A 14,509-nucleotide genomic window follows, 5' to 3' on the forward strand; every position below is an offset into this window, starting at 1 on the left:
TAAAGTTGCTCATACCTTGTCTTACATTCTTAACAAGGTTATTCTTCGGAGTTTTCAGAATGTTAGCCCACAAACAAATGTCGCGAACAACGACAATGCATGTCTGCCATGTTGAATATTCTGAGACTGAAATAGTGAACGTGCCAAAATATAACAAGAACCCCATATTTTTTGCGCAACTGCAACTTCCGGAATCGTGCGCAACTTCAGTAGGCAACTTCCGGAATCGGCTCACGCAAGAGGCAGCGTTTCTACCAGAAGCCACCTCTTCGTGCATAGCATTCACCGCCAGCGTTTTCCGGTAAACATTACAGTTGCAGAAGTTGCAGTTGCCGCGAAGCGTGAGAATAAGTCAGGAACCTTCGAATACTATCGCGTTTCGATCTAAAGGCGAAGCTTAGACACGCACAAAGCTTTTGCTGCATGAATAATAAGAGCCCTAAATTATGCCACTGCATCGTCTGTGCTAAGCTCGCTTACATAACGTCAAGTTAGATATGGCGATTTTTAAATATCCGATAATACCTAAGCGCTGCTTGCGATTTGTGAATGCGAAAGCATTAATGTTCATTTGAACGTCGCTCAGTGAACCTTCGAGTTATGAACTCGTCACGGGGAAGGGAGTGCGCTGACACCCTTGGGCGACGCCTGCTAGATAGCCAAAACATGGTGAACTTTGAGGCGTGACATCATACTACCTTGCCTTACTACCATATAATCTAATGGGGACACCCCCGAGTAAACTGCATTGAGGTTGTCGTCACAGCTTTTTTCACGCTGGGCTTGGCAATGTAAATTTCTGTCCAAGAAGCCTAGCATCATAATGCATAGTGCACAGGCCTGTTATCTTGGAGCTACTGGTTTAGTTCAGCGGGCAAGACACTCCATTTCTAAGCATGGAATTGCAGGTTTGAAACACTACTTCGAACGTTTTTCTTGCAAATTTATTTTCTGCTTTTTATGTAATAATTTCTTCATAGCAAATAAACAGGCGCAGTGAGGACGCTGGCGGACGAGGAACGTGTCGAGAACGCAGATGGAAGATGGAAGATGGAAGAAGGAAGATGATGTGGTGTCGCGGCGGCCCCCCTTTCCCTTCACAAAACAGCTCGCCTGTCAGCTCGACGGTAGGTCACTCGAAATGCTCCGTCGAGTACTAGTAGTAGAAACATTTATTTCGAAGGGAAAGAAGTAGTTGTCGAAGACTTGGGCGGCGGATGGAAAACTCATTTTAGAGCCCCTGTGGCCTGTGCTGCTGCCCTTGCCTGCTGTACCAGGCTGCGCTGGGTTGTCCGGCCCGAGCTGGACAGAGAGGCCTCCCACTGCTGCTTCGTTTGAAGTGTTCGTAAGTGTATGGGTTCGTCCCCCGTGCACCCCCACGTAACATGGAAGGCGGTGGGGTGACCGTCGCACCATGGGAAGGTAGGTCTGTAGCGTTCGTCGAGGCACGAACATTATGTGGTGTCGGAGCAATTCGAGTTTGCTCCGACAACACATCAGTTGCAACGTCTTTTCGATGCCCGTGGCTCCCGTTAGGAGTTTCTTATTGGTCTTGGCCGGTTTGCGTATTGATCCGGCGCAAATACCTTGCTTCGAAACCGCAAATGAGGAAAAACGCTTTCATCCTTGACATGTGCGGATTGATGTGGCATAGTTAATAGCTGATTACTGCCCAGGATACCATGGTGTTCTCGCTAAATTTCAGCCCGCTCCTTAAGCATGACGCTCGTGTGTGTTTGTGGGAATATTGTAATCGGGGAAATAGTGTAAAAAATCTGTAAGCTGCGAAACCACAGCTTGTCACAGTTTCAATTGGTAAACGTAGCGGTTCATAGTAGGATTGCGGCCAACTTTTCAGATCTCCAAACAGTGATCGGCGATTGATCGGTGGATTCATTCGCTTTTGCAGCATACGTCGCTGCGGGTGACATGGGCACTCTCATTGTGGCAGTTGTCTGGGCCAAGATCTTTCTAGTCGTCTCGTGCAGAGGTGCGTGCTCTGGTGGTAGTCGTAGCCTGCGGCTCGCTCGCTCGTCATTACAACGTTCACGTTATTTTCATTGCTGGTAGGCTTTACTCGGTCTCCACGAAGCACATCTACGAGATGTCGCGTTGTAGTGACATTGAACAACGCAGCCAGAAGAACCACGTGTCATGAACGACACTTTATTGGACGAACCGGAACCAACAAAACAAGTTGCGTTCGGGCAGAAAGATAGTGCCGGGCGCATGAGTCGATCATCGAAAAAGTAATTTGCGGTTACGCAGCGTCGGCTATTTTCCCAATATTCGTAGAGGATTACAGCGTGATCCTTGTTACTCTCGTATCTTCCATAAAGCATATATGTGATCTCGTTGCACATGCAATTCGGTTACAAAAGGCTCGACTACAAGGTAGGAACAAAATAGAATCGACGAGAATATTGCAGAATTTCTGATACACGCTGGTGCACCATGCCCTGAGCTATAACCTAACATTTGTCATTCGGTGAAATGCTTTCACAGCAAAAATATGTAGAAGTACGCGGATCAATATTATAACTAAAAACTACATCTCAATCGTCCTGTCATTGTTCGCAGGGATAGGTTTGTCACATCAGGCGAAAAAATTCCACAGCTGTAACTAGAGTGCAGCGCACGTCAAAAGAGATGACTTCCAAGTTACGAAACTGCACCTTGAAACTGCCAGAAGTTCCACCTGAATAGAGAGAACCCAGAGAGAAAACCCAGAGAGAAAACCCAGAGAGAGAACCCAAAAATTACGTGTATTTAACAGTTTGTAAGGGAAATAAATTTCCCCATTCCTATGTCTTTATTTTGTCGTAACAACAGTCTCTGAAAAGCAGCAAGGCCTAAGGACCTCAATCATTATCAGAGATTAGTGTTTTAGTCGAAAATAACAGTGTTTCCTTTTTAAACGGTTCCTAATGAGAGGAGCTGCCTTTTATTTGAACGGCAGAATGAATAAAAGCACAGTGAGGTAAAGCTTGTTTAACAGTACACTGTCTATACACTTGCACGAAACAAAACGAGGTGTCAAGGATCTTGTGCGAATGTTTCAACCTTCTGGTAGCATGAAACATAAAATTGCAGCCCATTATGCTTTGTTTAGAAATGACTTTGCGAAAGGCACTTTCGCAAATAACGTAGTTCTGCAAACAGTGATTGCTAGCCAGGGCCTGCAGCATACTTCACATTCAAGCATCCCATACTCTGCTGGAGCCGTTTTGTCTCGCAATTTCAAAAAAAATAGGTGCAATACTTTAGGTCTCCCATTTCATTTAGCAGTTTTAAGCGCTTGAAGAAGGCCGTCTCTCCACACGATGCGTTCGGTTAGTTCTCACCCCTGTGGGTTAATGTCAGCGTTATTTTCGGGCATGGATTCATGGTCATGTTCATATGCGAAAACGCTGGGCCATTAAGCTCACTTGCGCCACTGTGCCACTTTCGCCACTTGCGTCACAATTTTACGACTTCAATGCTGTATTCATCACGAGATGGGCAATAAGTTCAGATGCATCTCTAAACGTATCTCCACACAATTGGTACCTACTATTCTGGCAGAAATGTGCGTCGAGGTATTCTTTCTTTGCGAACCGAAATCCACACTGCTTGCACTCCTACGGCATTTTAACCTCGTGAATTCTTTGGCGGTGACTTCTGAGATGTGAGTTACGCTTAAAGGAGACATTAGATACGTTGCAAACCAAAGGTCTGTCATTACTGTGTGTTATGAGATGAATTTTAGGTTCCGCTTTGCTTTGAATGGTTTAGCACATATTTGGCAGATATGGGGGTTTTACGCCTGTGTGAATCCGTTGATGAGAACGGAAATCAGAATTGTACGCGAATTATTTCTCGCATATTTCGCATTTGTAGGGTATCTCGCCGGTATGCATGCGGTAATGTGCAGTTAGACTATTAGCCCTGCTAAACAAGTTACCACATGTTTCTCATTTGTGGTTCGATTTCTTGACCGAGTATTGATCACGTGCTCGGACAACGCAGGACTCTGGCCGTTCCCTTCCTCTGGTTCCAGTAGCATTCCTGCAAGTATGCGGACAAAGCAGCTCAAAATCATCATCATCATCATCATCATCATCATCAGCCTGGTTACGCCCACTGCAGGGCAAAGGCCTCTCGCATAGTTCTCCAACAACCCCGGTCATGTACTAACTGTGGCCATGCCGTCCCTGCAAAATGGCTCAAAATGGCTGACCCTTTTTATTGGACGACAAAAACACATTTTTATCCAATTGAGAGTTTGACAGTCTTAATCGCCTATTAAGGATAAGGCAATTACCTAAATTTTAGCGTTAAGTGGTTGCATTGATATTTAGTGCTCGATTTGGGCTTTGCATTGCCCGAAACTAAACACTGCTGCTTTTGGTGGCCTGTGATGCTGAACTGGAAATTAGGAACTTTCGTCGTTCGTGATGCAAGCATAACAGAAGCCGTGCATTATCTAATACATCGTGCATATCCTGCATGAAACTGGTGCAGGAGAGTAGAAATATCTGTCAGTGATGGTAAGTGCAAAAGCTAGCTGGTGTAAGTATTAAAAATGCAGCTCCATCTACTACACGCTCACATCGAGTATTCAGCCAAAAGTCCAGAAACGTGCCCTCGGAAGCGAGACGTTTGGTGTTGAAAAAGACTGTTTTGCGTCAGCTAAAATACGTCTGCGTTTCATGGCGCAGCTCTTAATGTGCCGCTCCTGCGGCAAGCGTCGGCGACGTAACCGAGCGAACGAGCAAAACGGCGAAGGATGAAAGAATAAACGCGGAGCGGCTGAAGATGCGAGCCTTGAACGGTTGAGAGCGGAGACCAATGACAGCTGCCCCTTCAGCGACTAGAGCGCGGAAAATTGGTTTCATGTGGCCATGCCCAACCGCTCGTATCGTACTAGCATCTGGTCTGAGCCAGAGCGCTGATTTCGTGCCGAGATCAGCTCGTATCGGCTCTCGCTTTGGCTTGTTTGAATTGCTAGGTTCGGTTGTCTTGGTTTGCGATTGTTTTCCAATCGGATTTTATGAACGACGCGAATTGTTTTGGATTTTATGGAACCCGAGCAGCACCAGCTATTACACTGGATCCTTCGATCAGTCATTTGAAAGAGCCGTCCCCATTTACCTGCGCTACTTGTCTCTTCCAATTCATGTTCCTCAATATATCGAGAAATGAAAAACATACACGGTTGCTCTCAAACTTCGCAGTAAGGGCTATTGTAATGGTCGGTGAATGTTTCAGGACGCATTGTATATTAAGAAGAGTAAACAAGTTCGGAAGGATGTTACGCTTTAATACCACCTGAAGACGAAGTCCTGCTGCACAAGTGTTAATGCCTAAACTTGTACGATCTGACGGGTCAGACATAGTGAGCTGCGGTGTGAAGTCAACATTTGTCACTGTAGGTTGACCTCCTAACGTCGCATGAGGGAACATAATGCAATACTCAAAAGTCATTTCGTTCTTGTTTTCATTGGCTCTCTTTTTTCCCGTCGCTCATTCGTTCGGTCGTCGGTTCAATGGATGTTTCATCTTTCCTTGATTCATATTCAGCCATTACATCCTTGCATGCTTATAGGGATGTGAGCCATTCTTGATGACGATGTTTTGCTCTCACTAGGACCGCTTTTATTGCGGGTATAAGCCATTGCAACTAGCCACTTGATGTTCTCGCTTTAGGGAACTAGAAATAGCACAAAGGCCAACTATTCGCTTTATTTCTGACACGTGTACGTGGACTGACAACACCGTCCGACATCATACGTCTTAACTCAAGCCCTACATATCGAATATCCCTCCTCTAGGTACTGTACACGTGAGCATAGACTTCTGCTGCTTTTACTATACCTTTCAGATTGCTAATGATATTACGCTGCTAATCTTTCAGTGCATACATCTTGGTTTGTGTTATGCCAAGTTTTTTTGTCACCGATTTTAGGTGGCGTCCATATTTTATGCCTTCTTCAGTATTTCCCACGTTGTAGTTTTGAATATCCCTTATTTCCGCTGTGTTGATCAGTTTTGACAGCTCCGCGAATTCTACCCTATCTCTTGATTTTGACACTCATTTTTTCTCGTTCCTTTAACTAGGCTGACCTAGTTAAAGTAAATACGTTTGGTGTTCTATTTACTAAAACCGAGTAGGGGAATGAAAATGTGGCATGCCGTTTGTTCTCTTTCACTTAATACCATCTGAAATCAGACTGCTAGATCATATCGACGTCTACCAAAATTCTAAAATTGATTAGTTCGTATTAATAACAAATCAAATTGATTGTAATTCAAATTGATAAAGACAGTAAAACAACATCCGAAATAGGTCTCCGCCTCAGCCTCACTTGTAGCTTTGACCACGCAACATAATATTTGCACTAACCGCCTTTTAAATGCTTCGCAAAAAAGGCGTTGAAATACTTGTGACACATTGAACTGTTCACTCTCGAACCTTCAAGAGATTTCTCGCCGTGAGGTTACGCGCTTCGACTACAATCACCGGGTTTACTGACAGCGCTGCGCTCCAGCTCTGAGTGCTCCGAGGCGCTCCCACCTTTAAGCTCGGAGTGTGGCCGAGATACGACATAATTCTGACCGCGTGTCTCTTCCGATTTCTCTTCGAGCAGCCAAACGTTTGGCTGGAGCAGACTCGGGAGAGCTCGGCAGCCTCCAGAGGCCTCTGCATGGCTGCCAACCGAGTTGGAACACGGCAGGGACCAGTCTAAGGTGGGCAGGCTATGCCATCCTGCTCAGAGCAGCGGGAAGTCCACACTACGCACGAGTGTTCACAAGTTACTCAGGTTTCGTAAGAAGGTCCTCCAGCGGCACACTGCGCTTATCGAATGATATCGCATACAGCGCCATGTCATTTACGCATACTATTTGCCTGGACGTGGTTGAATTATGTTTGGTGCTAACAACAGTAGATCCATTCACCATTTTCCTGACGTGAACCCCTTCGCAATAAATGCCATCACTCGGCGTCTAAGCCAACTTCGTCCGCCTCCGGTTCTATTTAGGTCTCGCGTGTTTCCAGTCGCACCAAATAACTGACAGTTCAGACTAAACGCGTCATAACTGACTTCCTGACCAGAACTTTCAAATCTCAGCGCCAGATACCGCGCATCAAAAAGGAAAAAGAAAAGTAACGCTGTTGGAATGATGTGTCATGCCCAACAAGGCGGCTGGTTTCTACGTCGCTCCCTTATCTACGCGAACAACTAAACTGGGAACGAGAGTAGCGGCGCCGGTAAAAGGTCAGCGAAAGTCGCGTGACGCAGTGGTGCGTTGCAAGCACACGGAAGAAGCCGATGCCGGAGTTGGTTTGACTTACTTCAGGGGTGCGAAGGAAGAAAGAATGTCACTATGGCGGATTCCGGTCTCACCAAGGAACATAAAGCCTCCGACGAAGTTGTAAGTGAAGCTTAATCGCTTTTTCAGCGTAAATAGTTCTCCAGATGGCGTCAAGGTGAACCCGCCACTAAAATTGTTTCCGCCAGAAGAACACTGCGAGAAAGCTAGCAGCTGGGAACTACGTTAGGGGTCGGAATGCAGAAATATTTCTTCATTAAGAATAATGTCACCTTACGAAATTTCGAAATGAATGCGCAGTCCTCCACTGTTTTGTATCACGTATCAAAAAGCTGTTTATAAAGGACATTGATTTCTCTGTCGTACCTTGGGCGTTGCATTGAGACTAACGTTAAAGCAATCAATCAGTCAGTCGATGAAATTTATGTAGGAGCAACTACCTGGTGCAGGCAAGCATCGCATGGTACGCATTTATACTAACGCATAGAATGAGGCTTACGCCTTAATAAATTGCCAGACAATCGTGTTGCTGGCCTGAATAGACCGCTGTGGTATTACTACGTAACCTGCGAACATTCATGTCGCAAAGGCAGCTCGTTCGCGTTAAGTTTGCCTTTGCGGCCGACACAATAATCACGTATTGAGTAAACTCAGTCATGTCGAATTTTGCTTCTTACATGCTCATTGGGAAAACTGCAAATGCCCGTGTACTTCGATTTAGCGCACGTTAAGGAATCCCAGGTGGCCGAAATTGCCGGAGTCCTCCACTACGGCGCGCCTCATAATCAGATAGTGGTTTTGGCACGTAAAACCCCATAATTTTATAAACTGCAAATGTCAGCGTATGGCGAAACGCGCGCGGCGAGCTTTCCGCCCCCAGACGGTTCGGCGTGCATTGAAAGATCACGTGACCGGATGTCTTTTCTCGGAGCTCAGTCAGCGTTTTTTTTTTTTTTTGAAGGCGAAAACCTTTCTAGGCTCATTGGTAAGTTTGTGTCTGCATGCCTGTCCGCTGGAGTGTACGCATGCAGAAGCGTCATCACGCCATAGGAAGACTGTATAAACACATATTAAAGAATGATAAATTATTGGTAGTGACAGTTAGTGATAAAGTTAGAATAGAAATTGGTAGGGTTAATAATGATTAATAATTACTACTAATCACTTGCAATGACTACCACTGACTATGAAATGGTCAATATGTCTAACGACGAATTGTAACAACTACGGTTAATTAGAAATGACCAAAAATGCTTAGTAATGTCCAGTAATGACTACTAATGACCAAAACGAATTGTAATGACTACTGATGAGTAGGATATGACCAACATGTCTAACAACGGCTTGTAATGATCACAATTGATTACAGATGACTAAACATGCTTAGTAGTAAGCCGTAATGACTGATGAGGACTCAAATGACTTTTAATCACTAGTAATGGCTACGAAATTACCAATATGTCTAACAACAATTGTAACGACTACAATTAATTAGAAATGATTAGGAATGCTTCGTAATGGCTAATAATGAGTAATAAATATTAAAACTACTTGTAATGACTACTAATGACAATGATATGACCAACATGTCTTACGACGGCTTTTAATGACTGCAATTGATTACAAATGACCAAAATTCTTATATGCGAGCACTAATGACTAAAAGAAAGAAGGGAAAGAGGAGGGGCAAGGAGAAAGAGGCGAATAATAAGAGGAGGAAGGGTAGGCTTTCGATGTTCACCTCTTACGAGAGATCTTAGGGGACCCATTAATTTTTTGCATGCTACCTAGTAGGTCAGATGGTCTGCGTCCAGCGTCCATCGATCTTTCACGGAATGTTTGAGGGCAATAATGTCATTGCGCGAAAACGCGTAATCACATGGCAGAAGACTAACAATTTCAGAATAAAATATTTAGCTCCATGGGGCATTTATTTTGCAATAATAAAACAGGTTGAAGCGTAAAAATGAGTGGTTGGATGGTTTCAGCAATTATCATGCAAGCCAGCGGTCATGTTAGAAAAATGGCCATTTGTACATCCCTCTTGCGTGTTGTATTTCTGCATCGCCGTTGTAGATATGGAGTTTTCACGCTAATTAGATTAATCACTCATGGATTGAGGGGCTATTGAGGACAGTGGGAGAGTGATTATTGAGGTTTTGAGGGACAGTGTATTGTGTGTAATATTTGAAAGTGTGGGCTTAAGTGATTTACCCTATATACAAAACAGATTTCTGTTTCGTAGCCATGTCTTAAATGGAAGAATTCAGAACGAAAAGACAAATTCGAATGAATTGAGAATCAACGAGGATGGATTTCATAAACATTTCTCAGCAAGCGATGGTATGTTTCCTCCTACTGTGCTACTCGCATCAGCCTACCCGACAATTTCTTGAAGGATCAAATTTGTTGTCATAACAGCATGAAAAATGCCTGATGAAAGATACAATGCTCAGCAGGAGCGTAGCTGAAAAGCGACGTCCCACTGCTATTGTTCGCAAATGGTAAAGGCTACTGTGGAATACCGTGACTTTCCACTTCCTTATCACTGTTGTATAAAGCCCCCCAAGTTTCGTCATTTAAAAACTGTTTACAGCACTCTGGTAAAAATTGTAGTGGTAAAACAACCCTTGAAAAAATACTGAAGTGATTTCATCGGTCAAACTACTCCGAGCAGGAAATGGTTCAGCTTGCGAAACAGTACGTTTTCTCTTTTATACGTATTTGTCGTCCTTAGAAAACACAGGCAAATGAACCAGCAATCGTTTTAAGCCAACCTGCGGCTTTTCCTCCACTGGGCTTATGTTTTGTGAAAATATAGCTTTATGCAGGAACTACATATCCTTGGTCACAGTTTCTTTTTTTATTGGAAAATTACGGAAATCACTTACCGGCTCGGCAAAGCAGTTGTGGATTTCGCTTAAAATGATTAATTCCAAGGTTTCTTGTTCAAGAGCCATGGCTTCATAAAACGCATGTCACACAAGGAGTACTGCGCTTAAGTTTTCACCACCGCCTGCGGCTTCTTTGATGAGCACCTAAATGCAGCTAAACGCGAGCCTTTTTGCAGTGCGCTTTCATCGAAATACGGCCGTCACATCCGGTATTGCACCCGGGACGTTGATTTGCAGCCCCCAGTGGAGTGTGTGTTGTGGAATAATCAGACAAACGAAACACATTATTCTTGTTAAATAAACTCGCTTCACGTTGTAACAAGTCTTGTCCAAAGCGCTAAACAGGTGACTTTGCGCTGAACTTGACAATATTTTCTCACCACCCGTCAAACGACGCGTTTTTTTTTCTGATAACGTCGCCGATATTAAAGCTCAAGTCAGCCGACAAGAAAGACGCGTTTTATGCGAAAAAAATGCCTAGCGGTTAAAGCCTTCATTCAGCGTCGCGTCTGCAATTGACAGTATTCAATGAAAATTTTACAAGTGGTTGAACTCGCGTTGTGTAGGCACGCAGAGTAGATGACACGTTCTGGGTATCATCACGTCTTGCACTCGGGGTTGCTTCGTCCGTGAAGCTGAACACAGGAGGCGTTTAATCGTTGCTTCTTTCTTCAGCCATGCCTTGTGTTACGACGTTTTAACGGTCTGGTACGTATTCGCCACTGCGTGATGTTGAATCACTGCGCATGCGCCCCGAGTGCCCAGAACGAACGCAAAGAACGCTTTCGGCACTTCGGGATTTAGAGTAAAATGACATAGCATATATTGTAAAAACGAGACGATAGAGTGTGCCGCTAGTCTAAAGCTAATCTGCAAATCTTTGAATACTAACAGAGCCACACCGATAACCCTTTCTATATTTCCTCCAGATCATTTAAACGAACTAACCCTCACTTCCAAAAAGAAAAAAAAAGCGTTCGCGTGACGTTAGGATTGATGGATGTATGAATCGATGGATAAAACTTTATTTGATCTATTTAAATATGGTTGGGCCCCTAGACGTCCGGGGTCCCCCTGGCCGACATCTTTAGTCAAGCACAGTCCACCAGCCTGAGCTGGTCATTCGAGAAAGTGGCGTGAAGAGCAGCCTCCCACGAGGAAAGGGAAGGGTTGGGAATAGGCTCTACCGCCAGGGGCTTGGGGCAGCTCCTCAAGCAGTGGAAAATATCTGCCTGGGGTGCTCGGCAGGTGGTACATTGTGGATGATGGAGAGCAGGGCAAAATAAATACGCCAGATATAGAGAAATAAATGCTTTGGTCTGGATCTGGCGCCAGTTTGAACTCTGATGGGCGGTAAGGGAATGGTGAGGGGGAGGTAAATCTCGTCTATGATCCCTGTAATATGTGGTAATCTAATCGTAGGTGCAGATCCCCTCTCTTGGTTTTTCCATTGGGTTGGGTGAGTGGTCGTCCAGGGTCCGGAGGGAAAGACCTCGGACATGCGCATTAACGCGCTCGTTCCCGGGGACGCATTCATGCCCAAGTATACCCTCGTGATAGTCACGTGATGGGGAAGCGAAGGAATGTTTTGTAAAATGTGTGTGACCGTCTTAGGTGCTACGCCTGGAAGGAAGTAACGGTATTCACTTTGGGAATCGGGCAGATTTCTGTAATGGTAGAATGCGCAGCGGCATGCGCCACTGCTAGGGCTAATGCGACCCCCTCAGCCCCATCGGTGCGCGCTGTTTTGATCGAGGCAGAAATGTTAACGCGTGCGTCCTCTGCGATGGCAGCCGCCGTGACCGTTCCGTTGAGTGGACTGACCGCGCCGTCGACATAGAAAACGTTGAGACACCCCGATTAGCCTTTCTATCTTTCTACCAAATCATTTAGACGAACTAACCCTCACTTCCGAAAAGAAAAATCGTTCTTGTGACGTTATCACTACTTTTATTTCACGCTCTTGTCAAAGGGAAGCGCCCAGCTTGTAGGGGACGAATAGTTGCTCCTGTGAAGACTCGTGAAAGTGTAGGAGATGTACAAAATAAGTTAGCCCTAACTAGCGTATGATTACCAAATGTGATAATTCTTCCGACTCTCACGCTCTGTTCCAATGAAGCACATAATTCTTATCGCCTGACGGGGGGCGCTCACTTTGTTCTGTTGTCCATAAGTTGCCATGCTGCTTTCCCACTCCCTAGAAATAAAAAAAGTGCAAATGCTTCGCACTTGCCGCGCTCCTTCGGTGAAGATATATACTGTTCGTCTGGGTAGCGTGGCTTTGAACCATTTTTCTTTAAGGGCTTTGGTTTATTTTTCCACATCCTAAGGTGGGCCCTTGTTCACGCGCACTTGCTACCTCCGATAAGCAGTAAGGTTCACCTAATTGCGACAGGGGTGGCGTCGTGCCTAGCAGAAGCAGCTTGTGCTTCCAGGGAACTTTGTGCGCATGCGCTACTCTTGCTGAGCGCTCGTCGCTTCGCGGCGTTAGCAGGCACTGACGGGCCGGTGAGTGGACGCTGTAGTGTAGTGAACACTGTAAACTGTAGTGTTCCACGTAGGTGTGCAAGTTGGCTTTCCTGCATTGCGTTTTCGGCGTTCAAGGAGGAGTCAGCCAGACATAAAAAGCTTCCCTTTATATGTACATACACTGGAGGTAGGACATGTCGCTATCCCAAAAATTTGTGTTCCCAAACCGGTGGCCCGTCACCTATACTTACTGCGCACTGCGAAAAGTGACGCTTGTGACATCACGTGCGAAAAGCAAGCAGTCTTTTAGTTATATCTGGGAGGCATTGCCCACGAAAATGGTTAGGTAGATGGTATGAAAAACTGAGCTACACTTAACAGGAATGCTTCGCATTCAAATTCAGGCGTGCCATGGAATTCGAGATTGCTTTTTCCGCATTGTCGCAAGTTCTGCGGTAACTATGGACGAGAGAATTCCTGGACCCATCGATCATAACCTAACCGTCTTGCTATTTTCTGCTCGAAAAGATCTGCACTCGTCGCATGGTAAACAAGAAAGGCAGCAGCGCAGTGCCTATAGTTAGGACGCTTCACACTGGAATGGCCGTCTACAGGATATCTTTCCCGTCCAAATAAGAGCCACATTCCCGGCACCGATACGGTTTCTTAGCCATATGCAGGCTTAAGATTTGGAACATTCTTTGCAAGTGTCAGACGCTGCTGTGGCATGTGCGATGATTGTCGTCGCGCGCGAGTCGAACGATGCATCGCATTGCTCGCATATGTAAGTCCTCTGGTCGAAGCACGTGACACGATGCACTTGCAAATCACATGAACGGATGCAAACGCCACTGCACAGGTTACAGACCCATTATTGGGCTTCTTGGCTTTCCTTGGTTACAGCAACACTCCTTGAAGTAAATTGAAGAAGGATCCTAGCATACAGACATGAATACATAAGGACACAGACAGACACCTGGTTACATCAACAAAGGAGCCACTTTTTCTGCGTCCTGGGAAAATTCGGTGCACGCATTACCACATTTAGGGGAAAGCAATTCGCGGCTTCTGTCATCCTACACCGATGTTAACCATTTGGGCTAACAAGAGAAAAATATTTACGGGTTTTCTTCTCACTAAAATTTCTTGGTCTGCAGAAGTCAGTTCGAATACTTCCAGAGAAATACAGGAGCAGGTCCCGCTTTTTGCAAAAGAACATGCATTGTCGCGCCGTGAGATGCGGGTCGATTCAGAAGCTTCGACTTCGGATGAAGGCGCAAGAAGTTTTCAAAATTGCCATTCGTACCTTCGCTCACAGTCAAACAAGCCGGGTTTATTACACCGTGTTTCCTACAGTATACTACAGGGAACTCTGGCGTTGCAGTCGTTGAGCCATCATGGAAGTGATGCGAAACACATGGACGTGTCGGATCTGCATGCTTTGGGATTTCAGGCGGTCTTGTGGATTCGTTGATTGCGCTTTGTATGCATTTATTATCGTAAATTTCAGAGCAATCTGTGCTTTTCTAAGTGGAGATGACGCTGCGAACGTGCACAATTGCTAGTCGTTGCAGTGGTTCAGCTTGTCAGTGTTGCCAACTGGAAACGCTACAAGGGTCTTAAGGCACTATGTTGCCCGCGATAAATTCATGTTGATGCGTGCGTCCATGATGTAGTCGTTTGAAGCCAGAAGGACGAAGTCGAGGCAAATCCATGCACTTTGCATAATTCCCATGCTGGCTGTACCGCCCCATTGCGTCGGCCGTGGACGCTAGCGCGAGAGTTCCCTATAGTAGTTATTGCATGCAGCTATTGTTGATTCGTTACTTATG

The 14,509-nt window shown here is 45.3% G+C and overlaps 1 protein-coding gene and 1 long non-coding RNA gene across 3 annotated transcripts in view; one reads left to right on the top strand and one right to left on the bottom strand.

Moving 5' to 3' along the window:
- LOC135919787 (zinc finger protein 567-like) overlaps positions 1-3,958 on the bottom strand; it is a 136,653-nt gene extending 132,695 nt beyond the window's left edge. Inside the window, exon 1 of the mRNA XM_070526055.1 lies at positions 3,944-3,958. The gene's annotated coding sequence lies outside the window, so the exon portion shown is untranslated. The remainder of the gene's footprint in view (positions 1-3,943) is intronic.
- A 3,332-nt stretch (positions 3,959-7,290) lies between these two features.
- The window catches only part of LOC135919788 (uncharacterized), a 379,293-nt gene continuing 372,074 nt past the window's right edge, over positions 7,291-14,509 (top strand). Inside the window, exon 1 of one of the 2 annotated variants that reach the window (XR_011508709.1) lies at positions 7,291-7,416. This is a non-coding gene — a long non-coding RNA (uncharacterized lncRNA). The remainder of the gene's footprint in view (positions 7,417-14,509) is intronic. The other variant, XR_011508710.1, reaches the window with a different exon arrangement.

The sequence above is a fragment of the Dermacentor albipictus genome, chromosome 9, assembly GCF_038994185.2.
Source record: "Dermacentor albipictus isolate Rhodes 1998 colony chromosome 9, USDA_Dalb.pri_finalv2, whole genome shotgun sequence".
NCBI classification, from domain to species: domain Eukaryota; kingdom Metazoa; phylum Arthropoda; class Arachnida; order Ixodida; family Ixodidae; genus Dermacentor; species Dermacentor albipictus.